This window comes from Scyliorhinus torazame, chromosome 2 (assembly GCF_047496885.1).
Source record: "Scyliorhinus torazame isolate Kashiwa2021f chromosome 2, sScyTor2.1, whole genome shotgun sequence".
Taxonomy (NCBI): domain Eukaryota; kingdom Metazoa; phylum Chordata; class Chondrichthyes; order Carcharhiniformes; family Scyliorhinidae; genus Scyliorhinus; species Scyliorhinus torazame.
In genome coordinates, this window is record NC_092708.1 from 144,065,622 (window position 1) to 144,090,741 (window position 25,120).

The window sequence follows — 25,120 nt, forward strand, 5'->3', positions numbered from 1 at the left end:
ATCGGGGCCCACCTATCGGCGGGCCAGCCTCTCTGGCTGGGGGCCTCCTTTCCTCGCGCCGGCCCCTGCAGCCCTACGCCATGTTGTGTCGGGGCCAGCGCGGAGAATTGAGCCACTGCGCATGCGCTCATTGTCGCCAGTGCCACTGCACGGACCCCCGCGGTGCTCAGTTTACGCCAGGATCAGCAGCTGGAGTGGCATGAACCGCTCCTGTAGGGGCCACAATTGCTGCTCCTGAGGCCATGTTGACGACGTCGAGAAACGCGACGTTGTTTCCGACGGCGTCAACACTTAGCCTCAGGATCACAGAATCCTGCCCGTAGTCTGAGAGTTCTAATGAATGATAGTCCTTAAAAGATCCGATGGGTTGCAACACCTCCCATGCTGAGTAGATCAATACCTACAAAGACCTCAACCTCAGCAGCGAAGATCCTCAAATCCCTCATACTTGTTAATCCCTGTTATTTATAATCTTTTCCCTACCCTATTGTATATTTATATTTCTCTTATATGTGTCTGGGTGGAGGGTGGGGCAGGGTTTTTGGAATAGGTAGACTAGTGGACCATTGTTCCAGTATTTCCATTATATGGTCATCTTTTACTCTTGTTATAAATAAACAGTTTTTCGAAATGTTTTACTTATAAATCTTGTACCTGTAACTCATTGGAGCAGTCATGGCTTATGATAGCACAGTGGGTAACATTATTGCTTCACAACAGCCAGGGACCCGGGTTCGATTCCCGGCTTGGGTCATTGTCTGTGCGGAGTCTACACGTTCTCCCCATGTCTGCGTGGGTTTCCTCCGGGTGCTCCGGTTTCCTCCCACAAGTCCCGAAAGACGTGCTTGTTAGGTGAATAGGACATTCTGAATTCTCCCTCAGTGTACCCGAACAGGTGCCAGAGTGTGGCAGCTAGGGCATTTTCACAGTAACTTCATTGCAGTGTTATCCTACTTGTGACACTAATTAATATTATTATTAGATTATTATTAAGATCTCAGGGAAATACACAAATTATTGGTTGATTCAATATGTTGGGACTCCCGGATCTATGGGGCTGGAATTGATCGCACACTTGCCCAAGGTGTCACAACAAAAGCACATACATTAAAATGCAGAGCAAGATCCCAGTTCACAATGGTGCAAGAATTAACTTTAAAAGAACATAAAAAGTGTGCAACGTTTAAAAATTTACAAGAAAACAAAAAGGATTCTTGACATTCCTACAAAATTCAATTGAAGTATTAAAAATGAATTGGCTAAGGCAAAGGAGACAAATTGCAGATGGAAGCAAGACAGGCCTAAAATGTTTTGTAATGATGGAAACAGTAAGAGGAAGGTTGGTCTTTTAAGGACTGGATAGATTAAAGGGAATAAACTGAGTAATACTTTTACAGATTATCAGATTACAGCTGATCTATTGAATGGGTCCTTTGTCATTTTCATGAAAGAAGGCAAGTTCCAGTCATCATAAATGTAACCAAGCAAATTGAGTAAGGTTCTCTAATACCTTCTTGGCAAATTACCCTCATTGTCTGAATTGAGTCTGCTAAATCAGCAGGGGCAGCATGGTAGCACAAGTGGATAGCACTGTGGCTTCACAGCGCCAGGGTCCCAGGTTCGATTCCCCACTAGGTCTGTGCGGAGTCTGCACGTTCTCCCCATGTCTGCGTGGGTTTCCTCCGGGTGCTCCAGTTTCCTCCCACAGTCCAAAGACGTGCAGGTTAGGTGGATTGGCCATGCTAAATTACCCTTAATGTCCAAAAAGGTTAGGAGGGGTTATTGGGTTACGGGGATAGGGTGGAAGTGAGGGCTTAAGTGGGTCGGTGCAGACTTGATGGGCCGAATGGCGTCCTTCTGCACTGTATGTTCTATGTTCTATGAAAGCAACTGGTCAGTGTGAGGCAGTTATTGGAGAATTCCGCTGAGGATATTTTGTTTGCTCAGTAAATAGAAGACTACAGGAGACAGGAAGCAAAACTCTCAGGCCTCAAGTAGGAGTAAACTGGAACATTCATGATTTTTCTACCTCAGGCGTTCCATGGATAATTTTGTATCATTGTGGGGGCTTCTTCTCGTCTGTTATTAATACCATTAGTCATTAAAATAATTAACCAGGGTGTGGAAGTTCTGCATTCATTCACAGGTGTGGGCATCCCTGGAAAGACCAGAATTTATTTCTCATTCCTACTTGTCCTTGAGTCAGCCACCTTTTGAACTTCTGCAGTCCATTTTAAAAAATTATTTCCTGGGATGTGGTCGTCACTGGCTGGACCAACATTTATTGCCCACCCCTAATTACCCTTGAACTGAATGACTTACTCAGCCATTTGAGAGAGCATTAAAGGGTTAACCACATTACTGTGGGTCTGGAGTCACATGTAGGCCAGATCAGGTGAGAGAGACAGAGCTTCTCCCCTAATGGACATTAGTGGACCAGATGGATTTTTATGACAATGAACATTGACATTTAATCCCATATTTTTATTTAATTCAAATTTTAACATCTGCCATGGTGGGATTCACACCTGAAGCATTATCTTGGGTCTCTGGATTACTAATCCAGTGACAATATCATTATGCCATTGGTACTGTTAGGGAGGAATTTCCAGGATTTTGACCCAGCCGCAATGAAGGAATGGTAATATATTTCCAAGTCGGGATGGTGTGCGGCATAGAGGGAACATAGAACATAGAACGGTACAGCACAGAACAGGCCCTTCGTCCCTCGATGTTGTGCCGAGCATTGTCCGAAACCAAGATCAAGCTATCCCACTCCCTGTCATTCTGGTGTGCTCCATGTGCCTATCCAATAACCGCTTGAAAGTTCCTAAAGTGTCCGACTCCACTATCACAGCAGACAGTCCATTCCGCACCCTAACCACTCTCTGAGTAAAGAACCTACCTCGGACATCCCTCCTATATCTCCTACCCTGAACCTTTTTGTAACAGCTACATCCACCCGAGGAAATAGCCTCTGAATGTCCACTTTATCTATCCCCCTCATCATCTTATAAACCTCTATTAAGTCGCCTCTCATTCTCCTCCTCTCCAAAGAGAAAAACCCTAGCTCTCTGAACCTTTCCTCATAAGACCTATCCTGCAAACCAGGCAGCATCCTGCTAATTCTCCTCTGCACCCCCTCCAATGCTTCCACATCCCTCCTATAGTGAGGCGACCAGAACTGCACACAATACTCCAAATATGGTCTCACCAGGGTCATGTACAGTTGCAGCATAACCCCGCGGCTCTTAATCTCAAGCCCCCTGTTAATAAACGCTAACACACTATAGGCTTCTTCACAGCTCTATCCACTTGAGTGGCAACCTTAAAGATCTGTGGACATGAACCCCAAGATCTCTCTGGTCCTCCACATTCCTCAGAACCCTGCCGTTGACCCTGTAATCCGCATTCAAACTTTTTCTACCAAAATGAATCTCCTCGCACTTATCAGGGTTATACTCCATCTGCCATTTTTTGGCCCAGCTCTGCGTCCTATCAATGTCTCTTTGCAGCCTACAACAGCCCTCCACCTCATCCACTACTCCACCAATCTTGGTGTCATCAGCAAATTTACTGACCCACCCTTCAGCCACCTCCTCCAAGTAATTGATAAAAATCACAAATAGCAGAGGACCCAGCACTGATCCCTGTGGTACACCGCTGGTAACTGGTCTCCAGTCTGAACATTTTCCATCCACCACCACCCCTTCTATGTCTTCTATGTGATAGCCAGTTACTTATCCAATTGGCCAAATTTCCCTCTATCCCACACTTCCTTACTTTCTTCATAAGCCGACCATGGGGAACCTTATCAAACGCCTGACTAAAATCCATGTATATGACATCAACTGCTCTACCTTCATCTACACACTTAGTTACCTCCTCAAAGAATTCAATCAAATTTGTGAGGCAAGACTTACCCTTCACAAATCCATGTTGACTATCCCGGATTAAGCTGCATCTTTCCAAATGGTCATACATCCTATCCTTCAGGACATTTTCCATTAAATTACCGACCACCGAAGTAAGACTAACCGGCCTATAATTACCAGGGTAATTTCTATTCCCTTTCTTGAACAGAGGGACAACATTCGCCACTCTCCAGTCCCCATGGACAGTGAGGACCCAAAGATCAAAGCCAAAGGCTCTGCACTCTCATCCCTTGCCTCCCAAAGAATCCTTGGATATATCCCATCTGGCCCAGGGGACTTGTCGACCCTAAGGTTTTTCAAAATTGCTAATACATCCTTCCTCAGAACATCTACCTCCTCCAGCCTACCCACCTGTATCACAGTCTCATCTTCAAAAACATGGCCCCTCTCCTTGGTGAACACTGAAGAAAAGTATTCATTCAACGCCTCTCCTATTTCTTCTGACTCCATGCACAAGTTCCCACTACTGTCCTTGACCGGCCCGAACCTCACCCTGGTCATTCTTTTATTTCTCACATAAGAGTAAAAGGCCTTGGGGTTTTCCTTGATCTGACCTGCCAAGGACTTCTCATGCCCCCTCCTTGCTCTTCTAAGCCCTTTTTTTTAGCTCATTCCTTGCTATCTTGTAACCCTCAAGCGACCCAACTGAACCTTGTTTTCTCATCCTTACATACGCATCCTTTTTCCTCTTGACAAGACATTCAATCTCTTTTGTGAACCATGGTTCCCTCACACGGCCATTTTCCTGCCTGACAGGGACATGTCTATCAAGGATACGCAGTATTTGTTCCTTTAACAAGCTCCACTTTTCATTTGTGCCTTTCCCTGACAGTTTCTGTTCCCATCTTATGCTCCCTATTTCTTGCCTAATCATAATTACCCCTCCCCCAATTATAAACCTTGCCCTGCCGTATGGCCCTATCCCTCTCCATTGCAATAGTGAAAGACACCGAATTGTGGTCACTATCTCCAAAGTGCTCTCCCACAAACAAAGCTAACACTTGGCCCGGTTCATTACCAGTACCAAACCCAATGTGGCCCCCCCTCTTGTCGGCCTATCCACATATTGTGTCAGGAAACCCTCCTGCACACACTGTACAGAAATTGCCCCATCCGAACTGTTCGACCTATAGAACCTGCAGGCAATGGTGTCCACATGTGTCTTGCTGCTCTTGTTATTGTCTAGTTGGTAGAGGTTGTGGATTTGGAACGTTTAGTTGAAGGAACCTTGCCAAGCTGCCACTCAGCATCTTCTAGATGGTACACACTGTAGTCACAATGTGTCGCTTGATACAGGAGTAAATGTTTGAAGTGGTGGACAGGGTAATATTAAATGGGTTGATTTGTTCCAGATAGTATTGCTCTTCTTGAGAATTATTGGAATTACACTCATGAAAGGAAGTGCATTCCATCACTTGTCTGTCTTGTACATTGTAGATGGAGAAAAAGCTTGTGAGAGTCAGAAAGTACTTCAGTCACCAGAGACTATCCAGCCTTTGATCTGCTCTTGTATTTATGTGGCTGGTTCATTTTCTGGTCAACGGCAACTCTCCGGAGTTTGTTGATGGGAAATTAATGATGAGTATAGAACATCAGGAAGAAGTGATTCGATGCTCTGTTGTTGGAAGACTCATTGCCTGGCATGAGTATGGCACGCATGTTACTTGGCACTTATTAGTGATCTTGAGACTGGAAGATTTGGCTCCTTGTTTTCCAGAAGCTAATGGTGGAATGAACAGCAACCTGTGGATTTATTTCCATGTTAAATTATACAATTGCCTGTTCCTCAAGTTGCTGTTGCATTTGTGCTGAAATAATTGAGTGTCATTATAGCATTTTTCTTATTTTCAAATCATGGGCGAAATTCTCCCCCAACGGCGGGATGCCCGCCGACTGGCGCCAAAGCCGGCGCCAATCAGACGGGCATCGCGCCGGCCCAAAGGTGCGGAAGTCTCCGCATCTTTGGCGGCCTAGCCCCAACATTGAGGGGCTAGGCGGACGCCGGAGGGATTTCCGCCCCGCCAGCTGGCGGAAAAGGCGTTTGTTGCCCCGCCAGCTGGCGCGGAAATGCGGCGCATGCGCGGGAGCGTCAGCGGCCGCTGTCAGTTTCCCGGCGCATGCGCGGGAGCGTCAGCGGCCGCTGTCAGTTTCCCGCGCATGCGCAGTGGGGAGAGTCTCTTCCGCCTCCTCCATGGTGGAGGCCGTAGCGGAGGCGGAAGGGAAAGAGTGCCCCCACGGCACAGGCCCGCCCGCGGATCGGTGGGCCCCGATCGCGGGCCAGGCCACCGTGGGGGCACCCCCCGGGGTCAGATCGCCCCGCGCCCCCCCCAGGACCCCGGAGCCCTCCCACGCCGCCTGGTCCCGCCGGTAAATACCAGGTTTGATTTACGTCGGCGGGACAGGCAATTCCTGGGCGGGACTTCGGCCCATCCGGGCCGGAGAATCCAGCGGGGGGTCCCGCCAACCGGCGCGGCCGGATTCCCGCCCCCGCCCAATCTCCGGGAGCGGAGACTTCGGCGGGGGCGGGGGCGGGATTCACGGCGGCCAACGGCCATTCTCCGACCCGGCGGGGGGTCGGAGAATGACGCCCCATATCTTTGATTAGTGTTACCTTTTCTGACAATGCACACATTATAGATTGAATATTTGACAAGCATATTTCATCTGCTTTGACTGAGTCTCTTTAATTTATCTTGCACTTTTCCAGAAATATCTGGTACAATTTAGAATATAATGGGCGGGGTTTTCCGTCAACTGAAGTAGAAATCTATAACTAAACTGTGCCCTGCAGCCGTGCTGACTTAGCTGGTGTCCAGCTTTCTGGCTTAAGGGAGCTCGAGTCCGGGGTGACACAGATTTCCTGTCACAGCTGTCTCCAACACCCTCCACAGTCCCAGAGGCATCACCTTGGTTGGGTTTTGGCTATGGATCAGCATGTCCAAGGCCTGGAGCATTCTGTGCAGGTGCTGGCTGAGACCCCGGACAGGGTTGCTCCTTCACAGGCAGCCATGTGCCAGAGCCCACCTGGAAATTGCAGCGGCACTCCTGAGTGCGACCCAGCCACAGCAGGCCATGGCTGGGAATGTTGGCAGCATTACCCAGCCGCTGGCTGGCGTGGTGCAGACACAATGAGAGGTGACCAGAGGGAGATGACGTAGTCACTGGCCCATGTGACACAAGCCCAGAAGGTGGTGGCACAGTCAATGGGTGATGTGGCGCAGTCCCAGAAGGCAATGGTCCACTCGCTATGCTCCATGGCCACGAGCATGCAGACCCTAGCGGAGACCAGAGCAGGCCTCCAGGACTGGCAGCGGCAGGTGGCGGGGCAACCTCAGGGGAATACTCCTCTCACAGTCCCGTCCCGTGGAATAGCCCAGGGGCCATTGGGCATGACAAGGGAAGAAGAAGTGATGGGGCCCAATCTGGTGACTCCCGCAGGGCAGGTGTCTGAACACTTCAGGACTTCCCTCCCCCACCTCTCTCGTGTCCCTGCGTATCTGGTGGGAAGCGGGCAGAACAGGGTGGCACCACTGTTATGGGCCAGGGTTTAGAGAACCCCAAAGTGTAGCATGGAGTTCACCTGACCCACGACTTTTAATAGATTGTGGCATGGGGAGCACACGGCCCACTCTACAGGTGTGGTACAACAGAAATGGAAAATAATTTTTTAAAGCAAAACAATGTTTATTCTATGAATTCAAGTTAACCTTTCTAAAACATACAGTGAACATCTTAGCAACCATTAATTCAAATACAACCCCCAAAGAGTACAACACTAAGTAATGCTTAATAACTTCCCAAACAACATCCAGAAGACAGAAGAAACACCTTTTAACAGAAGCACATCAGGTTTACATTCACGACTGAAAACATTTATAATTCTGAATTCACCAAATGATCAAGAGATAGTCTTTTCATGGCAGAGAGATCAACAGTAGCCCTGCTCTGTCTGGCTTCAGCTCCAACACTGAAGACAAAACTAAAACACAGCCTGCAGCAAACAGCCTAAAACGCAGGTAAAAAGTTGACAGACAGCCCAGCTCCACCCACACTCTGACATCATTGCAGTAATATGAGCAGCCAAACATTTCTTAAAGCGACATTCTCATGACACCACACCACCTGGGATACCTGAGCAGCAGTCCGGTCGACCCAGAAGACGACCGTCAACGGGGATCCAGGTTGCAGGGCAGGAATCACAGCTGGCCGCTTCCACTCCTGATGTACCATCTGGGGCCCCAAAACATATGGGTGTTTTGGGTCTCTTGTCGGTCGAGGGTTGCCATCAGTGCTGCTCTCCTCAGCGCTGGTCAGCACAAGGCGGTTCCGCCTGTGGCACTTGCTGGGGGTGTGGCACACCAGATAGGCCCGCCCCATCACCAGTTGGTCCTGCAAGACACAAGACAAAACGCAGGCCAGGGCAGGGGTGAGTGGGGATGGTGGGGTGAGGGCAGTGTGGGGGTCGGGGTGAGGCCGGTGTGGGGGTGAGGGTGGTTTTGGGGGGGTGGTTGACACAAGTGGCATGGGAACTGCAGCTAAGCGGGGTCTCACTTCCTTGTCCGCGGCCGATCTCCACTCCGGTGACTTCCCTTTTCTCTGAGCTGCCGACCTCGTCCACGGCCTTCAGCTCAGCCACAGTGAGGGGCTGCAGGTCCGGCCATCCTCCCCCAGTTTTCTTCCACTCCCGACAGTTATGGGCGGCCTTCTCCTGGTGGGGTTAGGAGAAAGCAACAGTGTTAGGTACTCTGATGCATGCAGCCCAGGGGGTGGATAGGTGGTTGCCTCTGTGTCCAGGGCACTGCTGGCCAGTATGGATTGTGTTGCTTCTAGCGCTCACCGCCTCTGCCACCTGCACCCAGGCACGGTGAATGGTTGCGGCTGGCAGCTTCCTTTCTGGGCCAGGGTACAGGATAGTCTGCCTCTCCTCCATCATGACCAGCAGGGTCTCCAACTCAGCGTCCGTGAAATGGGGTGCCCCTCTTCTTGCTATCATTTTGTTGGCTGGATGGTGTATGTGGGGAATGAAGTGTGTATTTGCGGCTCTAGCTTGTCAGCCACCTGAGTGTCAATCGCGAATCTGGCAAATACGGCACCATTTTCTCATTGGTATTGTTATAGGCGAGGCGTTTTCAGAACCCCAAAATGTATCATGGAGTTCAACCAACCTCTCCCTTTAATGGATTTGTTGCTTTTCCGAGCACACGGCTTTTTCCCTAGATGTGGGATTACAATTATGGACACGTGGGTTTTTAAACACAAAACACTGTTCATTCCATGAACTCAACTTAACTTTTTTAAACTGGCTTTCTCCCTTCAAGCAACTCACAGCAAACCAGAACTTCTCAAGCTGCTGTCTCAAACTGGCTTTCTCCTTTTAATCAGCTCACAGCAAAACAGCCAGGCACTTTTAAACTGCTCTCAGTAAAACCAGCCAGGCACTTTTTAAAACTGAAACTTCAAAATGGCTGAACTTAGCTGAGCTCCACCCACTCTATAACATCACTGTTTTCTTAAAGGTTTAAATGTTCTTTCCATGTCCGGAAGTTGGAAATAAAAGCAGATTGTCCCACTTTCTCCATGCAATCCTTCAATGGTGGGACAGGATAAGAGTCTGTTCTTGTAACTGCATTCACCTTTCTATAGTCCACACACAACCATTGGGTGCCGTTTGGTTTAGGTACCATCACTATGGGTGAGCTCCACTGGCTGCAACCCACTTCAATTATGCCATTTTTAAGCATACTCTCAATCTCTCTGTTAACCTGTGCCAATTTTAAAGGATTAAATCTATATGGATGCTGTTTGATAGCAACAGCATTTCCCACATCTACATCATGAACAGCCATTTTAGTACTTCCCAATTTATGTCTACAAACTTGCCCATGTGATATCAATAACTCTTTCAGGTCAGTTCGTTTTTCCTCTGGAAGGTAACTTAATAATTCATCCCAATTTTTAAGAACATCCTCATTTTGCAATTTAATTTGAGGTATGTCAAATTCACAGTCATTTGAATTTGGTTCGTCACTTTGAGTTAGAATCATTAAAACCTCCTTTTTGTCTCCTTCCCTTTCAAAGTACCTTTTAAGCATATTCACATGACACATTCGGTGAGTCTTCCTTCTATCTGGTGTTTTTACCACACAATTCACCTCACTTAATTTTCTTTCAATCTAATACGGTCCACAAAACCTAGCTTTTAAAGGCTCCCCTACCACTGGTAACAACACTAAAACTTTATCCCCATTGGCAAAACTACGAACTTTGAATTTCTTGTCCGCTACCGGTTTCATCACATATTGTGCAACTTTCAAATGTTGTCTCGCCAATTCACCTGCTCTATCTAATTGTTCCCTAAAATTTGCCACGTAATCTAATAGTGTAATTTCTGATTTCTCACCCACCAATTTTTCCTTAATCAATTTAAGTGGTCCTCTTAACTCATGACCAAAAATTAGTTCAAAAGGACTAAATTTGGTGGACTCATTAGGTACATCCCTAATTTGAAACAATACGAATGGGATTCCTTTATCCCAATCCTCTGGATAATCTTGACAATACGCCCTCAACATTGTCTTTAATGTCTGATGCCACCTTTCTAACGCTCCCTGCGATTCTGGATGGTACACAATTGATTTAAATTGTTTTATTCCTAAGCTATCCATAACTTCTTTGAATAACTTTGAAGTAAAATTTGTTCCTTGATCCGATTGAATTTCTGTGGGTAGTCCATATCTAGTAAAGAATTTAAGTAACTCCACTACAATCCTTTTAGCTGTAATATTACGTACTGGAATGGCCTCTAGAAACCTCGTAGACACATCCATTACAGTCAAAAGATATTGATTCCCACTTTTTGTTTTAGGAAACGGTCCTACAGAATCAATTATGACCCTGGTAAAAGGTTCCTCAAATGCTGGAATGGGTATTAAGGGCGCTGGTTTTATCACTGCTTGAGGTTCCCCTATCACTTGACATGTGTGACATGATTGACAAAATGTAACTACATCTTTATGTAGTCCAGCCCAATAAAAATGTTTCTGGATTTTAGCTTGAGTTTTCCTTATTCCCAAATGACCTCCCACTGGTATCTCATGTGCAACTCGCAACACCTCCTTTCTATACCCTACCGGCAATACTACTTGATGAACTTCTGCCCACTTTTCATCCGCCTGCATATGTACAGGTCTACATTTTCTCATCAAAACATCATTTTTACGGTAATAACACTCTGGTATACTCAGATTCCTCTTCACTATATGCTTTCTGATATATCCGTTTTATTTCCACATCTTTCTGTTGTAACTCCACCAATTTTCCTGAGCTAAAAATATCCGCCTCATCCTCCACCTGTTCTTGTTCTTTTTCAACCATCTGATCAAAAATCGTTTCTGATAATTGCACTTCAACGTCATCTTCAGTCTTTGATTTCTCCTCTTGTCTTAACCTGTGCCTTTGCGACCTTGTTACTACACAATCCGGAAAAATCCCAGGATATTCATCCTTCAACACTTCAGTTGACTGATTTTCAATGGCTTATCAACCACAGTAGGCATCACTCCCACGTGCGATCCAGCTATATCATTACCCAAGATAAACTGTATTCCTGGACAAGCTAGTTTATCTATTACTCCTACTACGACTTTACCACTCTTCACTGGACTTTCCAATCTTACCTTATATAATGGAACGCTACTCCTCTCACCCTGAATTCCACATATCACCACCTTTTCTGGCAACATTCTTCCCAAACTACATAATTCCTCATCTCTTACCATTAAAGATTGACTAGCCCCTGTATCTCTTAAAATTGTGACTTCTTTACCTGCTCCTCCTGATACACATGAGTAAACTTTACCCACACAAGTAAATTCTTTAAAGACATCTGGCACCTTCTTAACAATTACTTCTTGAACAGGCTGTACAATCATTTGCACCTCCTTCGCTTCCCTTGGGCTTTCCTTTACCACTCTAACAAACCCCACTGTCTTATCCTGTTTTACCACTTCAGCCTTCCCAGTGCTTTTCTTCAACCACCAACACTGTGACTTTATATGGCCTAGTTTATTACAGTGAAGACATCGGAAACTTTTCATTTCTTTTCCACCCTCCTGGATTTCTTTTTTAATCTGAGGTACACTCTCTTTATTGTCTCCCATCAGATCACCTTTACCTTTACCACTTGAGTATTTCTCATGTCCCCAGTTTCTATCCCTCACCGGCTGAAACTGATGTCGGAAACCAATCTTTGATTTATGAACTAATTCATAATTATCTGCCACTTCCGCTGCTAATCTCGCAGTTTTGACCCTCTGTTCGTCCACATGAGTTCTCACTACATCGGGAATTGAATTTTTAAACTCCTCCAAAAGTATAATTTCTCTGAGAGCTTCATACGTTTGGTCTATTTTCAAAGCCCTTATCCACCTATCAAAATGACTCTGTTTGAGACTTTCAAACTCCATGTATGTTTGACCAAATTCTTTCCTTAAATTTCTAAACCTTTGTCTATAAGCTTCAGGCACTAGCTTAAATGCACTTAAGATGGATTTCTTCACCTCCTCATACGTTCCAGATACCTCCTCCGGTAGTGATGCAAACACTTCACTAGCTCTACCTACCAGCTTTGTTTGAATCAGTAACACCCACATGTCCTGTGGCCATTTCATTTGTTTAGATACCTTCTCAAATGAAATGAAAAAGGCTTCCACTTCCTTCTCGTCAAACCTTGGCAATGCTTGGACATATTTAAATAGATTCCCACCAAGCCTTCGACAATGACGTTCTTTAAGACCATAAGACATAGGATCCTCAGACGTTCATCGTATGTTAGGCCTACCATTCCTGGGATCATCCGTGTGAATCTCCGCTGGACCCGCTCCAGTGCCAATATGTCCTTCCTGAGGTGTGGGGCCCAAAATTGCTCACAGTATTCTAAACGGGGCCTAACTAATGCTTTATAAAGCTTCAGATGTACATCCCTGCTTTTATATTCCAAGCCTCTTGAGATAAATGACAACGTTGCATTTGCTTTCTTAATTACGGACTCAACCTGCAAGTTTACCTTTTGAGAATCCTGGACTAGGACTCCCAAGTCCCTTTGCACTTCAGCATTATGAATTTTATCACCGTTTAAAAAATAGTCCATGCCTCTATTCTTTTTTCCAAAGTGCAAGACCTCGTACTTGCCCACGTTGAATTTCATCAGCCATTTCTTGGACCACTCTCCTAAACTGTCTAAATCTTTCTGAAGCCTCCCCACCTCCTCCATACTACCTGCCCCTCCACCTATCTTTGTATCATCGGCAAACTTAGCCAGAATGCCCCCAGTCCCGTCATCTAGATCGTTAATATATAAAGAGAACAGCCCCAACACTGAACCCTGCGGGACATCACGCGTCACCGGTTGCCATTCCAAAAAAGAACCTTTTATCCCAACTCTCTGCCTTCTGCCTGACAGCCAATCGTCAATCCATGTTAGTACCTTGCCTCGAATACCATGGGCCCTTATTTTACTCAGCAGTCTCCCGTGAGGCACCTTATCAAAGGCCTTTTGGAAGTCAAGATAGATAACATCCATTGGCTCTCCTTGGTCTAACCTATTTGTTATCTCTTCAAAGAACTCTAACAGGTTTGTCAGGCACGACCTCCCCTTACTAAATCCATGCTGACTTGTCCTAATCCGACCCTGCACTTCCAAGAATTTAGAAATTTCATCCTTAACAATGGATTCTAGAATCTTGCCAGCAACCGAGGTTAGGCTAATTGGCCTATAATTTTCCATCTTTTTCCTTGTTCCCTTCTTGAACAGGGGGGTTACAACAGCGATTTTCCAATCCTCTGGGACTTTCCCTAACTCCAGTGACTTTTGAAAGATCATAACTAACGCCTCCACTATTTCTTCAGCTATCTCCTTTAGAACTCTAGGATGTAGCCCATCTGGGCCCGGAGATTTATCAATTTCTAGACCTCTTAGTTTCTCTAGCACTTTCTCCATTGTGATGGCTACCATATTCAACTCTGCCCCCTGACTCTCCTGAATTGTTGGGATATTACTCATGTCTTCTACTGTGAAGACTGACACAAAGTACTTATTTAGTTCCTCAGCTATTTCCTTGTCTCCCATCACTAGATTACCAGCGTCATTTTGGAGCTGCCCAATGTCCACTTTTGCCTCCCATTTGTTTTTAATGTATTTAAAGAAACTTTTACTATCATTCCTAATGTTACTGGCTAGCCTACCTTCATATTTGATCCTCTCCTTCCTTATTTCTCTCTTTGTTATCCTCGGTTTGGTTTTGTAGCCTTCCCAATCTTCTGACTTCCCACTACTCGTTGCCGCATTATAGGCTTTCTCTTTTGCTTTGATGCATTCCCTAACTTCCTTTGTCAGCCATGGCTGCCTAATCCCCCCTCTGATAACCTTTATTTTCTTTAGGATGAACCTCTGTACTGTGTCCTCAATTACTCCCAGAAACTCGTGCCATTGCTGCCTTTCCCACTAGGCTCTGCTCCCAGTCGATTTTCATCAGTTCCTCCCTCATGCCCCTGTAGTTACCTTTATTTAACTGTAACACCTTTACATCTGATTCTATCTTCTTTCTTTCAAATTGGAGATTGAGTTCTACCATATTATGATCACTGCCTCCGAAGTGTTCCTTTACTTTAAGATCTTTAATCAAGTCTGGCTCATTACATAACACTAAGTCCAGAATGGCCTGTTCCCTCGTGGGCTCCATCACAAGCTGTTCCAAAAAGCCCTCCTGTAAACATTCAATGAATTCCCTTTCCTTGGGTCCACTGACAGCATTATTTACCCAGTCCACCTGCATATTGAAGTCCCCCATGATCACTGTGACCTTGCCTTTCTGGCATGCACTTTCTATTTCGTGGTGCATTTTGTGCCCCTGGTCCTGACCACTGTTAGGAGGCCTGTACATAACTCCCATTATGGTTTTTTTGCCTTTGTGGTTCCTCAACTCTACCCACACAGACTCCACATCATCTGACCCTATGTCGTTTAGTGCTATTGATTTAATTTCATTCCTAATTAACAAGGCAACCCCGCCCCCTCTGCCCACCTCTCTGTCTTTTCGATAGGTTGTAAATCCCTGGATGTTTAAATGCCAGTCCTGAACCCCCTGCAACCACGTCTCTGTGATGCCTACCACATCATACCTGCCAGTCACAATCTGGGCCACAAGCTCATCTACCTTGTTCCGTATACTGCGTGCATTTAAATATAGCACCTTTAATTCTCTATTGACCGTCCCTTTTTGTTTTCTCAGTGTGGTAGACCTTGGTTTACTGAGCCTTTCCATACACTGTGTCATATTTTGTGGGATGGGGACTATCGTAACCTCTCCTGAGTTCTGTCTTTTTGTGCTTTTTTGTATTCCTAAGCAGCTACGCTTTCCATTGATTACTTCACCTCTTGGTTCCCGGACTTTCCCACTATCCTCATCACTATCATCCAACTGTATGTTTCCCTTTACGTCTGCTAATTTTAACTGATTGTCATGTTTCATGGCCATTTTCTGAAGTTCAAACTCCCTTTCTTTGTCTTTTTCTCTGATCTGTATCTCCCTTTCCTTTTCTTTTTGTTCTGCTAGGGCTATTCTTTCTTTTCTCCTTCCTTCTCTCTCCTTTTCTTTTTCCTCTCTCTCTCTTTCTCTTTCTTTTTCCTCTCTCTCTCTTTCTCTTTCTTTTTGCTCTCTGTCTCTCTCTCTTTCTTTTTCCTCTCTCTCACTCTCGTATGCCAGCCGCTTTAATTCTTTCTCATGTTCCATTTGTTTAATTTGCAACTGAATTTTTGCCATTTCCAATGAATCAAACTCTATCTCAGGCAACTTTAAATGCTTATCCACCGCCATAATTACCTCATCTTTTCGTATTTTGTCAGGTAATGTTAACTGCAATGTTCTTGCCAAATCTAACAGTCTGCTTTTCGTTTCTGTCTGTAAAGTACTACGTGTGACATTCTCCACCCCCAAAAACTTCTGAGCCGCTGAAAGAGCCATTGTTCACAACACTCTCCCCACTTAAACTAAAATACCACACCGGAAAAGCAACAATCTTTCACTGCCTTTAAGTTCACAAAAGCCCATCCAATAGATAGACTTTTATCCCCCTCGAGCCCTCAATTGTTGTGGGCGAGTCGTTTTCAGAACCCCAAAATGTATCATGGAGTTCAACCAACCTCTCCCTTTAATGTATTTGTTGCTTTTCCTAGCACACGGCTTTTTCCCTAGATGTGGGATTACAATTATGGACACGTGGGTTTTTAAACACTGTTCATTCCATGAACTCAACTTAACATCTTAAATAAACTTTGGATCTCTTAAGACCCCTTACTTCAAAGATAACTCAGAAAATATTGCAACAGTAAATAACTCCTTAAAATGTTGCTTCAAACTTCCAAGAGACTTAACACCTTTAAACAGTATCACATCAGGTTAAAGGATATATATATTTTCTGTAGAATGGCAGAGATATATTAGCTTGGTTGACTTTAGCTCCAGCACCTTGCTTTCTTCCTTCAACTCTCTGGAAACCCACAGACACACCCAAGCTGCTTTTTCAAACTGGCTTTCACCCTTCAAGCAACTCACAGCAAACCAGAACTTCTCAAGCTGCTGTCTCAAACTGGCTTTCTCCTTTTAATCAGCTCACAGCAAAACAGCCAGGCACTTTTTAAAACTGGAACTGCAAAATGGCTGAACTGAGCTGAGCTCCACCCACTCTACGGCATCGCTGTATTCCTAAAGAGACATTGCTTAAACATCCATGTCTTAAAGGTACCCTCACATGACAGTATCCATAGTGTTCTACGTGGCGTCAGTGCTAGCCCCTCAACAGCCGCTGAATCAGTCCAGGTGCGGCATCAGCTTTGCTGTCATGAAAGTCAACGAATCCTGCACCGGCGTCAACACTTAATCTCAGGGTCGAAAAATCCCGCCAAATATAACTAGGACACTCAGAAACAACAAGGCTCTGTGTTTTCTCAGAAACAATAATTTTATTTCTTCCAAAGCTGATAGTTCTATTCTAATTTTTCATTCTTTTGTTATTTGATCTGGAGGCTACTTTGCCTTGTTTGAAAACCATCATATAACAGTTGCTTATTTTTGCTGTAGTTAAAAAAAAATCAATCCAAAAATGCAATTTTACCTGTCACATAACTGCAGGAAGGTCTGTTTTGTATTAACATAAAAATAAATGAGTTACAAAGTACGATTTTACAGCAGCATACACTGAGAAAAGAGTATCAGCTTAGCATCATGCTCAAAATGTAGCAATCTTATTCTCAAGAACAGAAAAAACAAACGATCTGGAACACAGTAAGAAAACCTGGGCGGCACATGGCACAGTGGTTCGCACTGCTGCTTACGGCACTGAGGACCCGGGTTCAAATCCCGGCCCTGGGTCACTGTCCGTGTGGAGCTTGCACATTCTCCCTGTGTCTGCATGGGTTTCACCCCCACAACCCACAGATGTGCAGATTAGGTGGATTGGCCATGCTAAATTTCCCCTTAATTGGAAAAAAAATAATTGGGTACTCTAAATTTAAAACAAGACAAAACTTAAGCCTGTAATTTCCATGGAGGTATCCACCTTGCATATAAAAGCTTGAAGAGATCGGGGAGAGGAAATTTTAAATCTCTACAATGCTCAACACGAGCAGTATCCAGCTTTACTAAATGCTTCTCTTGTTGAATGAGACTCACAAGTAATATGAACATTCAGCTTATTGCAATGAGCGATCCATTTGAGGCAGTGCCTGGCTATTAACCGTATAACATTCCTTCCCTTCTTTGTCATTAAAGGTATAGAAGATCAACTTACCAGCAATGTGGCATGTCCCAGCACTGTGTTCTCATTTCATGTGTACCCCAGCACTGCTAGACAAATCCAGAGGGATATAATTTGTGATGTTAAAAGGGCAACACAAGTGAATAATTATGTATGGGTAAGAAATAGCAAGCCACAGTGAGAGGAGCAGGGACCGACCTGTTTGGTTTGGGCTGTATGGTAGCCATCAATGATAACGTTGCTTTGGGAACTAGAGATAAGTCGCCTCAGCTCCAGGACATTACTGCAGGATTCCTCAGGGTTGTGTCCTAGGCCCAACTATCATCAGCTGTTTCGTCAATGACCTTCCTTCCATCATAAGGGCAGAAATGGGGATGTTCGCTGATGATTGCACGATGTTCAGCACCATTTGCGATTCCTCGATACTGAAACAGTTCATGTCCAAAGACCTGCACAATATCCAGCCATGGGTTTTCAAGTGGAAAGTAATATTTGTGTCACATGCAAGTGCCAGATAATGGCAATCTCCAACAAGAGGGAATCTAACCCTCATCCTTTGACATTCAATAGCATTTCCATCACTGAATCTCCCACTATCACCATCCTGGAGGACTAGAAACTGAACTTGATTAGTCATATGAATAGTAAGTAAAGTCTCCATAGTTCCTGATGACCATGGGCTGCTTTCCCCTTTGACAGGGACAGCTGACTGCTGGTGATTTAACCTGAGGATCACCCCACCTCAGGCAAGGGACAAGGTTGAGAAGGCGGGGCCTTTTTGAATAACGTCAGCCGATATGGGAATTGAACCTGCACTGATGGCCTCACTGAATCACAAACCAGCTGTCCAGTCAACTGAGCTAAATTGACCCTCATATGAATACTGTGACTATGATAGCAGGTCAGAAGCTGGGAATCCTGCAGTGAGAAACTCATCGCCTGACTTCCCAAAACATGTCCACAATGTTTACAAGGCACAAGTCAAGAGTGTGATGGAATACTCTCCACTTACCTGGATGAGTGCAATTATATCATGGCCAATCAACCTAACCAGCACAGGGGCTGGTTTAGCACAGGGCTAAATCGCTGGCTTTGAAAGCAGACCAAGGCAGGCCAGCAGCACAGTTCAATCCCCGTACCAGCCTCCCTGAACAGGCGCTGGAATGTGGCGACTAGGGGCTTTCATAGTCATTTCATTTGAAGCCTACTTGTGACAATAAGCGATTTTCATTTTTTCATTTTCATTTCATTTCACATCTTTGGACTGTGCGAGGAAACCCGAGTACCCGGAGGAAACAGAGGAGAACATGTAAACGCCACACCGACAGTCAACCAAGGATCCCTCGTGCTGTGAGCCAGCAGTGCTAACCATTGTGCCACAGTGCCACTCCATGTGACATCTTTCTCCTCTGAAAGATCGGCTAGCTGGGGGGGAGGGGGGGGGGGATGGGATGACTGTGCCGTTGGCCAGTGCCCCTAGTTGGTGAACCTGGAGGCAATTTGAGCGTCTAGTGTGCGGCAGCCCTGGTGCACAAGTTGTGCAACCTCCTTTGCCTCTTCGGGCCCCATGCCCTGACCAAATGTCACGAGGTAGACGATCACCTTGGGAATTCCTGAAATGAGATTTTCCATCACATGCTGGAAAATAGCACAGGTTAAGCAATGTTGAATGGTAGTTTTGTGTACTGAAAGAGGCCCTAGAGGGTGTTTATTGTGGCAAACCTCTGGGATTCTTCGTCCAATTCTAATTGCAGGTTTGGATGACTAAGATCCAGTTTAGAGTCAGTGATGCCCTCTGCCAACTTGGGGACTATGGATGCTGCCTACTCGGAGAACTGTACCGGTCTGATTATGCCCAGCACTTCTAATCTCTTAAATTCAGCTTCAAACTTCTGATACAGGGCATAGGGCACTGGTCTGGCTTTGAAGGGCTTGGGTGTTGAATCCAGATTGACATAGATTTTGACTTTGACGCCTTTCATCTGACAAATTTCCTTGTGAAAAATGTCTTCATACCTCCTCGAGACATTTTGGAGAATGCCGTTGGAAATGTAAAATACTTCCAGCTAATTGAGCCTAATCGTCTGCAGCCAGTCCCTTCCCATTAGGATGGGTCTGTGCCCTTCCATAACAACAAGGGCAAATTGACCTCTTACTCTTTGTATGTCACTGGTGTGCTAGTGATTCCAAGGATTTCCACGGTTTCCCCAATGTAAGTGGAAAGCTTGGCTATGGTATTGTAAGATCTACACTTTCCTGTTATTTCATATATTAAGTAACGCCGACTAACAATGCAGAATCTTGTCTATCCGTTTCGGGTGTCAAGTAATTTTATTTTGCATCTATTGATCGATTGTATCAGAAATTCTTGTTACAGAATTTACAGGGTTCTCAGTTCAGCCCTTGCCTGCAAAAGACTGTTTTGAGAATCAGATTATCCTTAGTAACTTACAGACAACTTGAATTCAAAATACAATAGCAGTGACGGTTTCTTTGCATGAGGCAAAACAGCTGCTTGGGTTAAAACAGATCATAGAATATAGACTGCTTGATATTAGACAGAAGATAGCTTTAAGACTTTTAATGAGGTAAAAAGGTGGTTTCTTACCCCAGTCTAGCCGATGTTCGGTCTTCCGATTTCTTCCTCCGTTCGTCTCCGATCGTCTCCGACTCTGCCTCTCCTCCCCTCTTGGCTGGCTTGGCAATCGCCTCCTCTCCCCTCTGCCGACTACGCCAAATTGTAAGATCTACACTTTCCTGTTATTTCATATATTAAGTAACGCCGACCATGCAACTAACAATGCAGAATCTTGTCTATCCATTTTGGGTGCCAAACTTAATGGTTGAGTTCCATTATGGATATATTTAAAATCTACTGTCCCACAACCGTCACCAAAGCCTCAGTGTCGACTTCCTTTTGGAGGTGTTTGCCATTTACCACTAAGACAATTTCAATTGAGGCCATCTCATTCAACTGGACAGCATTCAACCAATGCATTGCATGCTCCTCTTTAGAGCTCTTCTCCACTATGTTCAGTGGTGTTGTGGACTGCTGTTGCTGTTGTTTTGTTTTACATTGGCACATTTTGCCTAACGTGGCAACATGCTTGAATGTGACCCCTGTCATTGCATCATAAACACACAAACTCCCAAACATGGCAGGTCTCTTGGGATAATAGCAGTCCTCCTCTGACTTGATTTGATGTCCCATTTTTTCCCCGTTACTTTCACTGGGGCAACATTGTGGCACAGTGGTTAGCACTGCTGCCTCGCATCTCCAGCAACCCAGGCTCAATTCCAGCATTGGGTGGCTGTCTGTGTGGAGTCTGCACGTTCTCCCCGTGTTCGCGTGGGTTTCCTCCGGGTGCTCCGGTTTCCTCCCACAGTCCAAAGATGTGCAGGTTAGGTGGATTGGCATGATAAATTGCCCTTAGTGTCCAAAAAGGTTAGGTGGGGTTACGGGGATCAGGTGGAGGTGTGGGCTTAAGTGGAGTGCTCTTTCCAAGGGCTGGTGCAGACCCGATGGGCCGAATGGCCTCCTTCTGCACTGTAAATTCGATGATTCTCCGTCACTAATGACGATCCTGAACCCGCAGTGCTCAGCAAGTTGATGAAGCCCGGCTATGAAGGCTGACATAGACTCTTAATGGTCCCTCACTGCAAAAGTAGATTTATAATATTGTAGGATAATCGAGGGCCTTGCGTTGAAGTGATATTTGACCAATTTAACCATCTGATCAAAGATCTTCGAGTTAGGTGCCTCCGAGGACATGAGGTTCCGAATTAAATTATATATTTGGGGCCCACAAACCCTCAGAAGTATCACCTTCTGCTAGTCCTTCCCTGATATCACATCTGTGGTAAAAAATAATGAAACCGTTCAATGTACTGATTCCAATCTTCAGCCAGTTGTGTCAAATGGCGGCACGGTAGCATAGTGGTTAGCACCGTTGCTTCACTGCGCCAGGGTCCCAGGTTCGATTCCCGGATTGGGTCACTGTCTGTGCGGCGTCTGCACGTTCTCCTTGTGTCTGCGTGGGTTTCCTCCCACAAGTCCCGAAAGACGTGCTGTTAGATGAATTGGACATTCTAAATTCTCCCTCAGTATAGCTGAACAGGCGCCAGAGTGTGGCGATTGGGGATTTTTGCATGTAACTTCATTGCAGTTATTCCTGCACTCCTGCATAATTCTATGAAATTGCAGTGTTAATGTAAGCCTACTTGTGACACTAATAAAGATTATAAAGATTATAAATGGGTCCAGTTTACCAATGATGGGCATTTTCACTCATGGTTTAATAGTTCCCGACTCTTGTTGTGCTTCTTTCCTTTTTTAAATGCTCCTTCCTTCCACCCTCAATTCACCAATGTCTGTCGGCTCCGATCGAATGTTTTACCTTGTCGCCAATGTGGTAGCTTGAGAAATGCACTGGAGGGCTTCCAGTAGTTGACAAAGGAGTTTATGGTAAAAGTCAATGGTTATTAGCTGAGGTTCACGTGCTCTTGCGCGATTGGCCCTGAGCCGGTCACGTGGTCTGATGAGCCAGCCCCCTTAATGTGTGATGTACTATCAATTACCACAAAGACGAGAATAGTGGAACAATCGAGGCTTTATTGAGAAAGATGCTGTGCCTCCTGTCGCCAGCAGGCAAGGATTTACCGTGGTACCCTAAATATACGGGCAGTGCCGTAATACATATAATATGCCACTAGTGGCGACTACCACAATGTGGCCACGCTACATCAATGACCTCTCATCAGAACTGGAAAAATGTGTGATGGACTTTAAGTAATTGAAAGGGGGAGGGTGGAAAAAGAACAAAAGGGAAGCTCTGTGATAGTCTGGAAGAAAGGAATGATTAAATGGCAAACACTGTGTCCCCAGGCATCTCAATTGAACAGAAGGTCAGTGACACTGACACCATTGTTGTGCTCCTGTTGTTACTGCCTCCCACCACCGCTCTGCTGCCCGCCGCACCCCTTGCTGCTTTGCTTGCCACCCCCTCACTGCCCAGTTTGCCATTTTGCTTGCTGCCCTGTTGACTGCTTCACTTTTTGCCCTGTTTGCCCACAGCTCCCTCACCTCCCTACTCACCACCCAGTCACTGCCCCTCTTGTCACCCTCATGCTACCCCGCTCACTGCCTCACTCGCTGCCTCACTTGCCAATTTGCTTGGTCCCTTTCTGCCACTTTGTTTGGTCTTCAATGGCTCAAAGGTTGGGGGGGGGGTGGGGGGGGGGGGCAGCTAGAGGGTCGACAAGATGAGAAGCAAATGGGACAAGTGGGAGGTGAGCGGGCCAGAGTGTGAGGTGCCAAGTGAGACATCGGGAAGGGCGGTGAATGAGGTGGTAAGGGGCTGTGAGTGGGGCAGTGAGCAGCAGGCATCTAAAATGATGTTCTTTGATGCAAGCAGCAATATGTGGCATCGCTGGCTGTGTCATCACAGGTACTGTGACTGCATGTGTTGCTATGGCAGCAAGCGCAGCCAATGACAAAAGGATTGGTGATGCAGGGCCAAATGGAGTGTTAATGGGACAAAGAAAGAAAGTGAACATGCCTCTGTAGGAGGCATGAATGACATCATGATGAACATCAATAAACAGTTTGAAAACAAAAAGAGGAAATTGAGAATAAGGTCACAATTTGCAAAGAGAACAAAAGAAAATTGGGGCAGCCTAAAGTTGTTGAACTCAATGTTGAACCCGGAAGTCTGTAAAATGCCAAATTGAAAGATGAGACACTGTTCCTTGAGTTTACACTGAACTTTATTGGAACACTGTAGAAGTGAGCCTATAATCTAGGCTGACATCTCTGTGTGGTGCTGCATTATTGAAGGTGTGAACTTTCAAATGAAATGAAAATCACTTATTGTCACAATTAGGCTTCAATGAAGTTACTGTGAAAAGCCCCTAGTCGCCATATTCTGGCACCTGTTCGGGGAGGCTGTTACAGGAATTGAACCGTGCTGCTGGCCTGCCTTGGTCTGCATTCAAAGCCAGCGATTGAGCCCTGAGCTAAACAGCCCCTGATGAAGCATTGAACTGAGATTCTAAATGCCTGTTCGTGAAAATATGTTCCATTACACTTTTCATTTACCTGATGAAGGAGCTGCGCTCCGAAAGCTACTGATTCAAAACAAATATGTTGAACTTTAACCTGGTGTTGTAAGACTTCTTACTTTTCAAAGGAGAACAGAGAAATATCTTGGCCAACATCAATCTCTCCGCCCCCATGATTATAGTAAATTGCCGAGTCATTTTCTCATTTTAACCAACTGGCGTATCGGCCTAAAAAACAACTGTTGCTATGAGCTGCATTTTTCAGTGGAGGCTGAAGTCCCAAACCAAGACAGAAAGCAGGAGCTAACCCGCACATGTAGGCAGCAGGACCCTGGAGTGGTATTTTACCAAACGGCTCTGACATGAGCTGCTGGCACTGTCAAAGGTTGGCGGCTCAGCAACTGTGCTGAGGCTGCAGCTTGAGGGTAAGGGCACATCTCTGTTGAGGTGCCTTCAAAAACTGTTAAGTGTGTTTGGAAAAGCCGCAGCCAATCAGGCAACCCCCAAAATTGTGGGTGATCAGGACCATGGTGCATCCAGTGGCAAGGTAGGCATGGACAACTGTTGCTGCTTGCTGGTCCCTCGGTGGGCCAGAAGGAGGGCTTCCGAGGTATCTGTCAGAAGAACTCCAGAGTTTATCAGCCTTCCCAATGCAGGGAAAATGCTCATTGGAGAGCGACGAGGTCCTCAAGTGGTCACTTAAGTGGCTCAATGTGCTGCTACTGGCAATATAGCATGATAGCGAGAAGAAGCTGAGCTTCTCTTGCCATACCACTTGGCCTCTCAGTGATGAGCTGCAACAATTCAGCCATATATTTCAGCAGTAATTCATCGCCAAAAGCACCTTGGAATGTGTTGAGAATTTAAAAGGTTCAAATTAATGCAGGTTGTTTCCTGCTTTAGGATATATCATACACATTAATTTTTATTTTAGAGTATTTATTTGAAGGAAATATTGGGCTGGATTCGCCATTTCAGTGGCTAAATGCCATCTCGAATGGAGAACTCGCGGGAAATTTGTAATGAAAAAATTTAGGACCGACTCCTCACCGATTCCGGGACCGGTGAGGGACAAGCAGCGGCGCCGGGGGTAACTCCCTGCTCCCGCGCCGAAAACGGCCGGAGAATGGCCAGGTCCCAGTGGTCATGCCGTACAACATGGCACCGGCCGAGCGCTGACACGACCCGCCATCCGTGACCCCACAGGCCACCCCCTGGCCACCCCCACCAGTCCCCGCAGTGCTCGTGGAAGTCCCACCGGCCAGCGGCACGGAACCCGGCGGAGTGTGGCGCCGCTGGACACAGTCCACAGC